Here is a 15,894-nt window from a genome sequence, read left to right as displayed (position 1 = left end):
TTACATCAAAATATTAAGAAAAATACTCTAAAGTACATGACAATAATCTAAATAAAATACAACTGTACATTTAATAATTTTCAAATACAACACTAAGTAAATTTTTGTGGCCAGTTATTTTTAAGTACAGTGTAAGTAAATATTTATAAGTGAATATTTTTGAATAAGCAAATAATTGTGAGTGATTATTTTTAAACACAACTGAAGATAAATATTTAAGAGTAAGTATTTTTGTGAAAAGCTGTGAAAACTATTTAGTTGTTTCAAAAGTGTGGCAAGCATAAAAATAAATTAAACTTATTAAGTCATTTATGTTTGTATAGAAAATTCAAGGTTTTTAAAACATCATTTAGTTCGCCATAATAAAATAGTTTTTTTTTTTTAAAAATTATATAATTTTTACACAATTTACACACAAAGTTATAAAGTCTTAGATTATTAACTACACAAATGTTTTGTTGCGTCTTTAAAAATATGTTACAAGTTAACAAAAATTATTTCTATAACACTCTAAGGAAAACGACAAATAATGCTTCCCAATTAGATACTAAAAAATATTTTTTTCAATTTCAGTTTACTTTAAAAATGCATAAAACACTAAAAATTGTTTCTCTTAATAACGTTAGAAAAACGTTAAAAAAGTTTTTCAATAAATAGCTAAATAATAATGACGAAAATAGTGAAAAATTTCGAAATCGAACAGCACATTCTAAAGAATCTAGAAAAAAAAAATAATTTATTCAACATCAGAAGAATAATAAATAAGGAAACATCTTCAAGAATTCGCTAGTCTTGTTTCAGCTGCGCTTTTCGAAAACTTTTACTGCGCTTAAATTCTGTTACTATAGCAACCATCTCAGATCACCTTTAAAAACTTTAGTAAATAAGCATTCTACACAACTTCGTGAGTAAAAAAGAGGTGAAAAACAACTTCAATAAAATCATACATAAATCAAGTTTTTTCTTTAAAATTTCGAATAAAAACAGCATAACAGGAGAAAAAAACTAATAGATTTAATAGATATTACAGTTGTTTGGGAAAACTATTACCATGGCAACGTCATCTGAGTCCCAAAACGTATTTAAAAACTTCCCAGCATTTCAATTCTTCAGAACAGCTCTATTATTTTTATTAAACCATTTTTTTTATTCCAGAATGTTTTTTGCGCTCACTTTATTTGTTTTGTAGTTTTTTTCTTTCAACGTTACACATTTTTTATTTCTTGTTTGTTTGTCTTTATAGCTTCAGAACAAAGGTTTTTTTTTTTCTTCTTTTTTTTCGATTCGAATGGCATTCGAAGCCGTGGAATCAAGGGGGGTGTGTTATTATTTTTTGCCGTTAGGACAATTAAAATGAATTCACACTTTTTTTTAATCTAGTCTAGTCGCTTTTTTTTTCACCCAGGCTTTTGGAATTTTTTTTCTTTCTTCTTGTGTGTTTCGACTGTTGGAAATGTCAATGAAAAGCAAACGATTCTGTGAAAATATGCGCTTCGAATGTTTTGCGTTAATAGGGAAGTAGTGATACAGAAATTTTAATGGAATAAAAAAATACCTCTCATTCCTATTGTTATTATTTTCTTTCGAGTTTAATTGTATTCGTTGAAGTTCTAATTTAGAGTTGTCGCTCTGCTTAGAAACGAATTTATTTTAAGGAATTCGTCATTTCATTGCTAAGAACATCTTTACATTTAATCAGAAGAACTGGAATGTGATAGTAAATTTTATTCGATTGCTAACTTCAGTGTATTTTATGGTTTATTTTACCAAACATTTGTTTTAAGTACTCAGAAATATAGTCCATAGAAGAATTTGAGGTTCTTACTGTGATTGGAATTTAAAACAATTATTTTATGCGTATATTTATTTTAACTTAGAATTAATGTCTTAAATATAGAAAGAATCGAGTTTGAAGAGTTTAAATAATCATTGTAAATAGAATGTAGTACCCCATTCGTACTTGCCTAAATTGTATTTTAAACTATAATAGTTAATGTGTATAGTTATTTTTGGCTCTGAAATTATGTTGTCAATTTAAATTGTAGGTAAGATTTTATTGCAACTTAATTCGAGAAAGAATTGAATATTAAGAATTGAAGTAATCGTAGTAACTAGAGTATATTTTCCATGAATTGGGTAATACATTTTCTTGAGTTACTAATAGTGTTAACAATTCAATAAAATGTATTACGCCATTTGTATTCACCTAAATTAGCGATTATTTTATGCGTATATTCATATTTTGACTTAGAAATCATGTTTTAAACTTAAATTGTAATAAAAAAACGGTATAAAGTTAAATCGAGGACGAATAGAGAATTCATAATTCAAGTAATCATAATGACTAGAATCTATTACCCTATTTGTATTTAACTGAGCCTTATTCGAAATATAAACTATAAAATTTAATACTTGTACTTTTTTTAACTTTAAACCCATATTGTAAATTGAAATTGTAGGTAAAAATTATTTGAAACTGAAAGAATGGAATCGAAGTAATCGTAGTAACAAGAAAATATTTTCCATAAATGGGGTAACACATTTTATTGAGTTATTAACAGTGTTAACTATTCAATAAAATATATTACACCATTTGTATTTACCTAAATTGTAATTCAAACAAACATTTTATGTGTATATTTAACTCTGGGTCAATATCATATCTTAAATTTAAACTGCAGTATGAAGTGTGTTAAACTTAAATCGAGAAAGAAACAAGTAGTAATAATTTATGTAATCAAAGTAACTAGAATCTATCACCTCATAGTTCTCTAGAATATATTTATATCTAGCTAAATTGTAATTTAAACAATAATATTTAAAGGGTATGTCTATTTTTGGCTTTGAAATCATGTTGTAAATTTAAATTGTGGGTAATCACAATTTTAAACTTAAATCGAGAAAGAATTAAGTAGTAAGAATTGAAGTAATCGTGGCAACATTAAAATATATTTTCATGAATAGGGCAATATATTTTATAGAATTACTAATAGTGTTAACAAATCAATAAAATGCACTATATACAGCACATTAAAAAAGTTAATACACATAAGTCATAAGAAGGGTCGAATAGCTATCGATATTTAAGCGATACGATATTTAATTACGATATTTAAGCTATCATAACCTACTACGAGCTTCTTAAAACTTAACTAATTTCTCTGTGGCTACAATTTATAGCAGTAACTTTTTCTAGTAATAGACTCAACAAAAAAGTATACACGTAAAACTAACCGCATATTTAAAAAGTTAATGCACCAAAGTCATAAGCAGGGTTAAATAAGAGGAGTAGTATGATAATTAAGCAATCATAACCCACTATAAGCTTCTTAAAACTTAACCAATTTCTCTGTAGCCACGATTTAAAACAGTAGCATATTTTAGAAATCACATCAAGAAATTATTCAAATATAATTAATCGGACAGTTAAAAAGTTGATGCTCCTCAATTTCTCTGTAGACACAATTTAAAGCAGTAACATTTTTCAATAATCCAATCAACAAATTATTCAAATATAATTAATCGGACATTTAAAAAGTTGATGCGCCTCAATTTCTCTGTAGCCACAATTTAAAACAGTAACATTTTTCAATAACCGAATCAACAAATTATTCAAATACACGTAATCGGACAGTTAAAAAGTTGATGCTCCTCAATTTCTCTGTAGACACAATTTAAAGCAGTAACATTTTTCAATAATCCAATCAACAAATTATTCAAATATACGTAATCGGACATTTAAAAAGTTGATGCACCTCAATTTCTCTGTAGCCACAATTTAAAGCAGTAACATTTTTCAATATTCCAATCAACAAATTATTCAAATATACGTAATCGGACAATTTAAAAATTGATGCACCAAAGTCATAAGTAAGTTCAAATAGAGGAGCATTTTAATATTTAAGCTATCATAACTTACTATATGCTTCTTAATACTTAACCAATTTTTCTGTAGCTACAATTTAAAACTGCGATTTTTCTTAATATGAATCAGCAAACCGAGACAACGTATTCAAATATGAACACAACCCTCATTTATAAAGTTACTTTAACAGCAAGGTCAAAAGCAGGGTCAAATAGAAATCAAATCAAAAACTTCATTACAAAAAAAGTTTTGGCGAAAGTATAATTTAAGAAAAGAAAAGTCAATAAAGTTTAGGAACAATTCCGATTACCCCTAAAGAGAAAAATGAGATTTCTTTCTTTTTATTTTGAAGTTTTCCTGTGTCTCGCAATCGGTGTACAAGCGAGCTTCCGTTATAACTAGACATTAAGGACTACTATCATCTATATATATAAATTGATGGGTAATGTTTTTTGGTTTGTAATTACTTTCAACGACAACGGAGGAAATCTTTTCCTCCGTTTAACTTCAGTAGAAATAAACGCCCCTGTTTTTAAATGATTTTTTTTTCATCCAATAGTTTCCCCGACTTTGATAGGTTGTCAATGTTGAGAGGGATCATTGTAAGTGATTGTTAGCGAATCATATTAAGAAGGAGAAAAAAAATTCGAAAGATGTAAGGACATTTTTTATAGCATTCATTGCTTAGAGTTTTAAGATTTACGTTATAAGCGTAGAATGATTGATGTCGTTAATTGCGTAAGAAATATTTATCTGAAATTACCGGCATTTTAATAAATATTAAATTTGATTTAAAATTAGGTGATTTTCAGAATAATTTTGTAATAAAAGAACAAATAAATTTCATTTGATAAGACTGTCACAAAAATTTCGAGTGTTGCTTATGACTGTGACTTATTTTTCTTCGAATATCAAATTCGATATTAACCACGGGCATTCTTAACTGTCAAAAACTGAAACATTAGGTATAGTGCCAATAAATACAAGTATAAAAATTAATTTGAAAAAAAAACTAATGCACTTTTAGAAATAAAACTCTCACTTATGACGATTTAGCAATCCTTGAGCAGTATTTCGTTAACTTTGAGAACCATTTTGTAACGAAGTCATGTGATTTATGACGAAACACGAACTCTCAAACATATAACAAATATTATATTGCTGTACAGACAGGCGAAATATTGTTTCCTTATGTATTTATAATTTTTTTTCTCCTTTTTTTTTTGCTTAAAAGGTTATTAATTCAAAAGGGTCACGAGATTTTTTGTTTAAAAAATACAATTTTTGAATTGTATCACATAAAATAAATTAAGGAAATTGTGTGTGCATGTCTGCATAGCGGATATACCACAGGCACTAAAAATACTACATTCAGCTTGAAACTATATTAGTACATTTATAAATAAATTACGAAGCCAAATTTTCAATTAGATTATTAAATAAGATTTTTCAGGTATATTTCAAGTGCAGTTCTTATAATTATTTTCGATCTGGCTTTCGATTTCGGTTGGATTCGAACTACCATCCTCACGAACATGAGCCCAACGCCCAGCCAGCCAGGCTATCCCGGCCCCATGTGTATACCTCGATTTGATTTATCAAACCCCCCTTCTTTTTCAAATGCAATATCAGATGCGTAAATAGGTTTCATATCGCAGACCACCCTATACTTTAGGATTTTATGTACAAAAAGTACAGAATTGAACTTTTTGCACGTAAAGTTCTTATAATTCTAAACTTTAAATGTGATCATTTCCGGATTGGTGTCATTCAGCATGAAAAAAATAGGATTCGAAAACAATGTCTCACTTGCCAGTGTCGAAGAATTCTCCCTCAAATCACCTACAATCTTCAAAAGCATGGGAAGCATGGTTTCCATGTATCTTTTATAATGCAGAAATCTGTCCAGACATTTTGTAAAGGTCCTGTTTTTGTAAAATTGTGAAAAAACTACTCATAATTTGTAAATCTATACATCTATACATCTATACATAATAATAAAAGCGGCTGTGTGTGTGTCTGTCTGTCTGTAATCACAATATATCGCCCCAGAAGCCTCGCCAAGGCACGAAACTCGGCACATAATTGTGTTTTGACATAATGAAGAAGTATTTTTTTTCTTTTTCAAAAATTTGGATTAGTTTTTTAGTTATCAGTCATTTTGTAAGAAAATCTATGCTTTTTCGTCTTCAAATAAGAGCCATATTAAAAAAACTATTAAAAAATGCATATCTCTTATAAATGTATGCTAATGCGAGCCTTACAATTGAAATATTAAATTTCGACAACTTAAACCAATAATATACGAAGGAATTAATAATTTAATTGTAAGGTTCGCATTTGTTTACATTTATCAAAGTGGAGAAAAGTTTAACTTTTGTATTAAAAATGTGGCAACACATTCCATACGTAAATAGAACGCTTTGCTTTGATTTATTTGTCGATGTTCATAATTGTTATTATAAGTTTTTCTTCTTCTTTCCACGCTCTATTTTTTTTTCTTAAGCGAAGACGATAATTTTTGTAGCAATGTAGAAATAGAAATTGATACCATAAAAAATTATATAGAAATAGAAATTGATATCATAAAAAATTAATTCGTTTTTGGGGTAGACTATATTTGAGGGTGCCCCCGCCAAGTTGTGATCGAGGTTGATCGCCAAGCTGGGCGATGTTGAAAACCAATCGTTATTCTGATTGGTTTAGATTTTAATCGTGATTCTGATTGGTTAAGAATTTAGCGTTGTTTTTAAATGTAATTTCAGAGATCCGTTAGTTCTACTTTGGATACTGGCTGGTAAGGTTACTTTTGCTTCTGGTACTAAAAATGAATACTGTCAATAAGACAAATCTTAAGTTTCTGTACGATTTGAATAACAAAGGAAAAAAAGTAGTGATTGACTGGTGTATGAATGAAGGTTTAATTAGTAATAGATATAAATGTCCTGTTTGTGGGAAAGATGTCTCTGGTTGAACGTAAAGATTGATCAGATGGATTTGAATGGGTCGTGTGAAAGGTTCAAATGCTCCCAACATAAAAAGATCTATTAGAAAGGGATCGTAGTTTAGACAGTACCTAACTGCAATTAGAGAATTCTGTGCACCAAAATCTGAAGATATTCAAGCTTAATGAAGAAGTGAGTTATTTTTCTCTTTTTCTTTCTGTGCTTACTCCATTAATTTTTGTTTCGATTCAAAATGCATTATAGTGGGTTTATTAATTTTGATTCTATTCTGTTCACTGCAATTTTAAAAAGCTTTGCTTGAATTTTCAATTGTTTCATTGAAATATCACTATGTTTTGGCCGCTATTCCTGTTACCACGGAGTTCTGGCAACCAAGTAAGACGCCAAACATAAGTCGCCGATTTCGCCAAGGGGCACCCTCAAGTATATTTTCCCCCGTTTTTGTGTTCTTTTCATGTATTTAGCATTTTAGTTTTTTTTCTTGAGCGTTGTAGCCATATAATATATAAAATAGGAATTTAATTGTTTTTGAAGGAACGATCACACTTACCTTGGATCTCTTTGGTTTTTCTATTCTTTATTTTAACAGTTTTTATTAAATGTAATTAGTTATTTCAGAAAGTTTCAGTTTGCAGGTAAGCACTTAGATTTTAATACTGAAGTTTCATGATTTGCTTTCATAGTATGTTCTAAAGTATTCGTTGACTTCTTAAAAACCCGATTACTGACATGACATGGCAGAATCGCCTTCCAAAAAACTTTGTATTTTGTCAAAGAAAAGGATATTAAGAGATTCTCAAAGAAGAAGAAGGGCCCAAGAAACATCTGTGGAACGTCGAAGAAGGATGGAACATGACCGAATTTCGACAAGCAATTCTAGAGCCCAAGAAGTATCAGAGAAACGTCAAAGATTAGAAGAGGTTTTCACCTAATGATGATTTCGAAAGCAACTTTTGTATTATGCTTTTACAATTTCTGAGGCCTTTTTAAAAAAAAATTTAAAAAAATCAAGTCTCCACCTGATATTTATATTATAGGTTAGATTACCATAGGCCTTAGGTTACCATAGGCCTTATGTTACCATACCAAAGTTACATCTTCAAACATCCTCAAGAGCTATAACACATCTGCAACAGAACTGGATATGAAGACAAAATTGCAGGACAGGAACACTTTAATTGTCCACTAATTTTCAGATTTCCTGCTATGTTTTAAAAAGCTTTATTTGTGAAAACCGTTAGCGTGGCGGACAGCTGGCCGCCTTTAGCGGCTAGTATAAAATAAACTTTAAGTCTCATTCTTTCAACCAGAGTCTGTTTTTGTGAATTTGTGCAAATAGGATTCTGTTATTGCAAAAATTGCTAATTACCTTTTCAAGAAGTTTTTAAGTTGTAAATAGGTACAAGATTCTGCTCAACAATTGCTGCCACTAAATTAGAGATGCAACATACAAATATTTGGTATTTAGTCTACACTGTTTAACAGAGAATATTCATTTCGGACAAATAATGGAAACAAAATCACTAACATTCAATTGACGTATTTTAAATAACACAACTTGGTTATGTATCACTGTTACGCATTGAGTAAATTTAAACAATTCTTATATTTATAATATCTTATTTAAAAAAATTGCCAGAAATTAATTTTTATTTACATAACATTCTATTAATTAATTTTAGGAATAAATATGAATTGATCAATTATTTATTTACAAAAAAAATCATGATTTAATATCAATAAGAATGTGCACACGATGTTTGTAACTATAGAAATATTTTCTTAGAATACTAAAGTTGGAATTTAAACTTAGGGAAACTCAGAAAACTTAGTTCGTTTCGAACCGTCTCTCTTTTTTTCTCAACCGGGAAGGGTTTATTCGATTGACAAAACAATAATGAAGATAAATAAATTTATGAAGGGTCCGATTAAAAGATAAATTATTTTGTGAAGGGTCCGTTTTTATGAAAATATATTTTGTGAAGGGTACGTTAACGGACCCAAATTTCTTTTAAACAGACCCCTGTAATGATATAAAAAAAAGTATTTTGTCAAAAAATGTTTTAGGTAAAAAAAATTCCGCAAAAGCACCCTTTCTCTTTTTTTTATCTTTACAATAATAACTGGACTACACATAAAATACGCAGATATTATACACAATGCCCAGGAAAAGTTCGGAACACTGGCTTTAAACGTAAACAAACTAGTTTCTAGAAATATGCTTCACTGAGCATTTAATTTTTCCACACCTTACAAATTACGGCTCCTGATATTTATAAGAGAAAAAAAATTATAAACTAAAATTGATGACTTAGTATTTGGAAAAGTTTGCATAGAAATTTCTTCTCAAAATACAACCTTCTTACGGAATGGCCAGACAAGAAGGAATTGGTTTTTCCGTGGGAAAAACGATAGACTAAAATACTTTATTTAGACTTTGCAATCACTCAGTCGGTGAAAGATTTGTCATGCGTACAAGCGCTTATTCAAACAATAGAGTTTTTTTTTTAAAAAAATCTACTTTTAAAATAATACTGGTAATTGAATCAAAACAGATCAAGATAATTTTCCATTACGATAAGCTGTAAATTCATTCGTATGTTGTAATGTAGTGAATAGTAGCTTGATGTGTGACGTAAAAGTTGAGTTTTCTAACACTTTAGCATTAAGGAATAACAGACTTCATTTGCAATAATAAGATCGATAAGATCGCATTGATAAGATCGAAATAATTTCTACAATAATAGACAAGCATGATTACATTCGCCATATAACGAATTTCTCATGATGATATTCCAAATAAAAAAATTTAAGAAAAAAATTACAAAAATAATTATCGCGCATATGTTTGTTAAGAAATTACCTTTTTTTTTTAAATCACTTACAAAATTCCGTTTTTTATTGAAATAAAGCACAATAGAACTTGTTTTAATAATAAATTAAATGTAAATTCATTCGTTAGCTTTGCAGTAAATAGCAGTTTATGGTGTAATATAAAAGTTGAGTTTATCTAATAAGGAATAAACAGCAAAATATTCATGTGAGAGATCAGATAGAAAAATAATTTTTACCACAATTTATAATCACGATTAGATTCGCTTAACAACAATTTATGATTGAATTCACCACGCAACAATTAATAATCACGATTGCATTTACTCTACAAAAGTTTATAATCATGATTACATCAGCTCTACAATATTTTCTAATGATTACATTTGATTTGCAACAATTTATAATTAAGATAAAATTCGCTCAACAGTTTATAATCATGATTACATTCACTCTATAAAAATTTATAATCATGATTACATCCGCTCTATAAAAATTTATAATCATGATTACATTTTCTCCAGAGCAATATACAATATCATAATTATATTTCAAAAAAGTCAAAAAACGAAGGGAAAAAAATTATATTATTCATGCGCGTGTTAAAAAATTATGACATTTTCAAATCTAATTTCAAAATTCTATTTTTCCTTCAAATAAAACATAATAAGACATTTTTTTTATTATAAATTAACTATAAATTCAGTAGCAAGTTGTATTATAGTATAGTTCAGTACACTACAGCTGTACAATACTGTATTATGTACAGTACTGTACTCGTAAATAAAACACATTTAGTATAACTTAACAGTGAATTCCTTCGTAAGTTGTATTAAAATATAGTTCAGTACAGCACTATATTATGTAGTACAGTTGTGTAAAGTAAAAGTTGTATTTTTCTAACACTGGGAAAAAAACAGCCTTCATTTGCAAAATATGCTTGAAGATGAAATAGAAAATAATAATTAAAGAGCAAAATCAATGAAATCCTTCTGTGAAATAACAGTTAAAGACAATAGGTACTCAAACATATCAGCTCCAGTTTGTAGAGAAGATCTTTCTTCATGTGGCATATAATATAAGTTGTAAGCACTAGGCATCATTTTTTTACCTCTAGCAAGAAAAGACACGTTTCTTGATTCATCAAAGAGGGATGAAGCCCTCACAGCTCCACCCCTAACCCCCCATATCCCCTCCAGGGTCTGCTGACAAATGAATTTGTCCATTTCTTTTCTCGTTTGAGCATCCCTTCCGCTTTTCTTACAATGTCCATTTTCACTTTTCATCCAGCTTACAGAGAATTTTATTAAATGGAATGAAATATCTTATTGTTCTCTTAGAAAAAAAAAATTTTTTTTTTTGGTTTTTAGAGAAATAAAAAGTTAAATGATTTGATTAAATAATTATAAAATAACGTTTTTTGATAACAAATTCAATAATTTCCTTATGGAGTTGATGTCCAACTTAGGCACACGCGCTATACTATGGTGCAGTTAAGTTTTAATAAAAAAAATAGATAAGACGATTAAAATGATAGATAAAATCAAATGCAGTTTAAAAATAAATAAATTACATTAAATATTTAAAAATAGAAAAGAAAGGTATTACATTAGATTTTTGAATTTCCGCAAAATACAAGATAGAAACGTGATGAATGAAAACTAAAAGAAGTTTAGAATAACAATAATGAAAACAAGATATGTAAAAAATATTATCTCATTCTAACAATATTAATTGATTTGAATGAGGTACAGATAAAAAAGATATGGGAAAAGTTTCAATATTAATTGGTTGGAATGTGGAAAAGATAAACAAAATATGCCAAAAATCCCTAACATCAATTTATTAGAATGTGAAAAAGATAAACAAGATATGAGAAAAGTTCCAATATTAATTGATTGGCTCGTGGTGGCTAAGGGGATAGAGCGCTGCCTTCCAATGAGGTGAACCGGGTTCGAATCCCAGCGAATGATGGTTGATACGAATTCTGCACGCGGCTAACACCGACCACAGTGCTGACGTAAATATCCTCAGTGATAGACGGATCATGGGTTAGAGTCCCCTTGCTCCCAGGCTAACTTTGGGAGGTTTTCCTCTCCATGCGGGTTAGTTCTATCAAAAAGATCATCACGAAGGAAAATTTCTCCCAATTCTTGATCCAGGAGTTCCTTTGTCTTCTGGATTGAGTTAAAAATTACAAAGCTATTCAAAGCTATGAACATTAGTAGTCGCAAACCCGAAATTGGGTCGAATGTTCAACGACGGTTACAAAATAAAATAAAATATGAACTGATTAGAATGCGAAAAACATAAACAAGATGAATGAACAACAGGAAGGAAGCATACAGAAAAAGTCTCCCAAAATTCTTTTTTTTTTTTTTTTAAGATAAATATCGAAATGATTTGGTCATATAATTTATAAAATGATGCTTATTCATAGCAAATTCAATGAATTTTTTATTTAATAGACTATGGATGCGACTTGGGGCATGCGTGTTATATTGTGACACAATTAATGTTTAACAGTGGTACACGAAGACTTATTGAAACGTTAAAAGGAAGAAAAAAATAATGTTGTTTTTAGAAATTTAATGAAAATCCGTCATAAATCTTAGTTCTCAATTTACCAACAGGCAATTTTCCAAGTTTACACGATTTGGCTGTCAGATGATGTTTTAGGTTTGGTGTTTTCTAATAAGAATGTAATAAATTCCAAATATTTCACAATTAACTGACATAAACACAAAACATATAATTTTTTCAAAAAAATGATTCCAGTATAAATGACTAAGTAAAAAGATATCAAATTCAAAAGCCAGATTAATTATCATTGACTGTTTAATAAATCATTATTATAACGGAAGAAACTAGATTACTATAAAGCTGTAGCATAGATAAACTGTTGGCGAAAGCAGTCCGATTCTGACTATACATGAGCATGAAAATTATTTAAAAAAAACATAAACCTAATGCAAGTTTTAATTTATAATTGCAGAAAAGACTTAGTTGAAAATATCATTTTCTAATCTCAAATTGTAGAAAAGGTTTTGTTGAAAATATCGTTTTCTGACGTCTACGTAGAAATTCGTGGAAATGCTCTAATTTATATATCACCTAAAAATACCTAAAATTATTCAGTGAAAGTTTTGCAGCATTTACAAACATTTTAAAAATAATATAGCAAAAGAGTTGTACCACTGAGTTGGTTTTCTCATGTTCAACAAAATATGAAGTCAATTGAATAAAATATTAGAATTTAATAAAAAATGACATGCTATAAATGCTAAACAACATTTAATGTATAGAATAATTAATAAGTAAGGTTTAGAAAAAATATTTTTATAGTAGAAAAAAGATAACAGAGTAAATGAAATAATATATGAGACGATTAAAATGATAGAAAATCAAACCTTAGTTAAGAATTAAATAAATAAATCACATTCGAATTTAATAATAGAAATAAAATTGGCTTAAATTTAATTTTGTGTAGAAGATACTATAATAGATTTATGAACTCCCGTAAAATATAAGAGAGAAACGCAATATTTTACAACTAAAGGAAGTTAAGAATAATGAAAACATAAACAAGATATGTGAAAAGTTCCAATATTAATTGATTAGAATGCAAAATAATTACAATAAACGAGACTGAAAGTGAAAAGTTCTAAAATCAACAGGAATGAAGCATACAGAAAAAGACTCCAAAATCATAAATTGGTGTCAAAATGTATAATAGCAATCAGATAGCTTATTTCTTGAAAGTATAAAACCTTTTTGTCTGACTCAAAGATTTCTCTGTCCTTTACGAGAATATATTTAAAATTAATCGATCGCTAAACCGAGATATATTCAAATGTGCTACACAAAATAATAATGCATGCATATTCAAATACGTGAATTTTCAAATTTGATTCACTACTGATCATTGCTTGAAAAAGTACTATTTTCCTGAACATTTAATAATCGTTCAATTTGATTTGAGCATATCTGTGATTTTAAAATTTTGAGAATAAAAATCAAAGCGTTGTGTAGGTGGTATTTTTAATCCCAAAATTTTAAAACAGGGTCAATTATTCCTCAATACTAACAATAGTAAGTCTTTTAAAATAAATACGCAAAAAGATTTTGTTTAAAAGAATAATGATAATATTGAAAAATTTTAGGATATTCAATGTTAAAAGAAATAATAATTGTTATCTCCAAAAAACAGGATCGGGAATATTTCATGCTACGTAAGCTAAAGTAGAAAAAAAAACGGGAATAAAGCACAAATGAAAAAGAAACAGAAAAGGACATACTATAGTTTCTGTTCTATAAAAAAGAATTTGGTGTTTGAACAGTTTTCTTTTTTTTCTTTTTTTTTTCTTTTGCTTTAATAGTAATTTGTTTAATAAGTAAATCACTTCGTTAATTTAGTTGCAGTTTAGCTAAGATCAAAAAATGTTTAACTTAACATAACTAATAATAAATAAAGTTGAAAATAATAAAGTTGAAAATTAAAATGGATAAAAATTAAATATATAAATAATATATCTGATTTAAAGCCATAATTTTAAAGCACGGTCATTTATTCTATTCAATAAAGTAACAAATGAAGTTAAAGACAATAAATACTGATAAAGATTAATGTTGAATAAAGTGACAATTATTTATTGATCAAAAATTGAATAATTCATTTAATTTTTTTCGAACCAAACAAGTGAATCACTTTGCCTATTTGATTTAATTAAATAATATCATAAAATGCTAAATTGTGCATAATATTGCAAGATCCATATCTTAAGTTTAGAATTCATATGCGTTGATTTATTAGTTGTTAAATGGAGTAATTTTAAACCTAAACTTATAACTCCGCGTTGATAAAAAACAAACACATGTGTTTCACACACTGTTTTATTTTAAAATGCATATTATGTGGAAGCACATTTTAATTTCAAAAATTTTAGAATAAAAATTAAATAATTTGGTAGAGTTTTCAGAATACATGAAGATTTAAGGTTTTCAAAATAAACCTCAATTATATCTAGATATGAATCTTAAGACTATTGGAAAACCTTATAATCGTTCTTTTCTTACAATTTACTGAAAACTACATAATCATTATTGTTATAATGGAAACTTTTACTTATATAAATATTATTTCTTAAAATTAAAAAAAAAAAGAAATTTAATAAAATTTTAAGAAATATTCAAATACATAATTAAATATAAACACATATTTTTATTCAAACTCACGAAATATTTGTTGATAATTTAGCCAATTTTTCGTTACATAAAGTTATAATTAATGAATAGTAAGGAATGCAACTAATTAAATATTACAAACTAGAAAATGTAGGTATAATTTAGTTCGTTATAAACATTGCTATCGATGTAAAAAAAAAAATCGAAATTATGAATAGAAATATTTCGAATCGTGTAATTTCTATATAGAATATATTAACTTCATTTTAAACATTATTTTATCAGAAATAATTTTATTTTATAATAATTTTTTTTAATCAAATTAATTTAAATCAATCAGAGAAGAATAAATTTCGATTTTATGAAGAGTTTTAAGATTCATATAGTTTATTATCTTTAATATTTCCGATTGAAATGTGTGAAACTAAACAGCATCTTTATACATAAATTAAAGTTTTTATTTATTAAGAATATATTGATCTAATTATATTTTAGCAATTTCGGGTAGAAAAGATAGAAAAATATAATTGAGAGGGGGAAATGATTTAAAGTGATAAAAAAAATGGAAATAATAATAATTAAATAATATAACAGTGCATTACACCTAAAATTAATACGAGTAAGTTATGAAAATCATTTAATTTGAATGTTAAATTTAACACACAAAAAAAGACATTAATTTAATTTTAAGAAACATTCTCACCAGAAAGGACTTCGAAATTTCTGCGGCTTAATTTCTTCGGTAAAAAAAACTGGTTTTTCTTAAGAGAATTTTAATATTTTTCGTCATAAATCAAAACATGAAATATTTAAATGAAGCACATGGAGAACAAGACCGTTACGGGAACCGGCCGTCAACTCGAACAACGCGCTGAAGTTGGCGCTCTATCGTAAACAAACGAGAGCAAAGCGCTTCTTGTATTGGGTAGCGCGCGCAGCCATTTTTCGCCCCACCCCTGTAAACGCCAACTTCCCAACAACCGCACGACTTGGTAACAAAAAAAGCAACCAAAAACTCATTTGAGCCCCTCCTCCTTCAAAGTCTCT

At 27.9% G+C, this 15,894-nt stretch overlaps 1 protein-coding gene across 27 annotated transcripts in view; it reads right to left on the bottom strand.

Moving 5' to 3' along the window:
* The window catches only part of LOC107437615 (forkhead box protein P1), a 403,975-nt gene that overhangs the window by 242,962 nt on the left and 145,119 nt on the right, over nt 1-15,894 (bottom strand). For 7 of the 27 annotated variants that reach the window (XM_016049675.4, XM_043044140.2, XM_043044141.2 and 4 more), the window contains exon 1: nt 15,551-15,844. The exons of the other annotated variants lie outside the window; for them this stretch is intronic. The gene's annotated coding sequence lies outside the window, so the exon portion shown is untranslated. Of the gene's footprint in view, nt 1-15,550; nt 15,845-15,894 lie in introns of those variants that run through there. 27 annotated transcript variants of the gene reach the window in all.

The sequence above is a fragment of the Parasteatoda tepidariorum genome, chromosome 10, assembly GCF_043381705.1.
Source record: "Parasteatoda tepidariorum isolate YZ-2023 chromosome 10, CAS_Ptep_4.0, whole genome shotgun sequence".
Taxonomy (NCBI): Eukaryota; Metazoa; Arthropoda; class Arachnida; order Araneae; family Theridiidae; genus Parasteatoda; species Parasteatoda tepidariorum.
The sequence above is the reverse complement of the archived record's forward strand: the minus strand, read 5'-3'. Positions and strand labels throughout refer to the sequence as shown.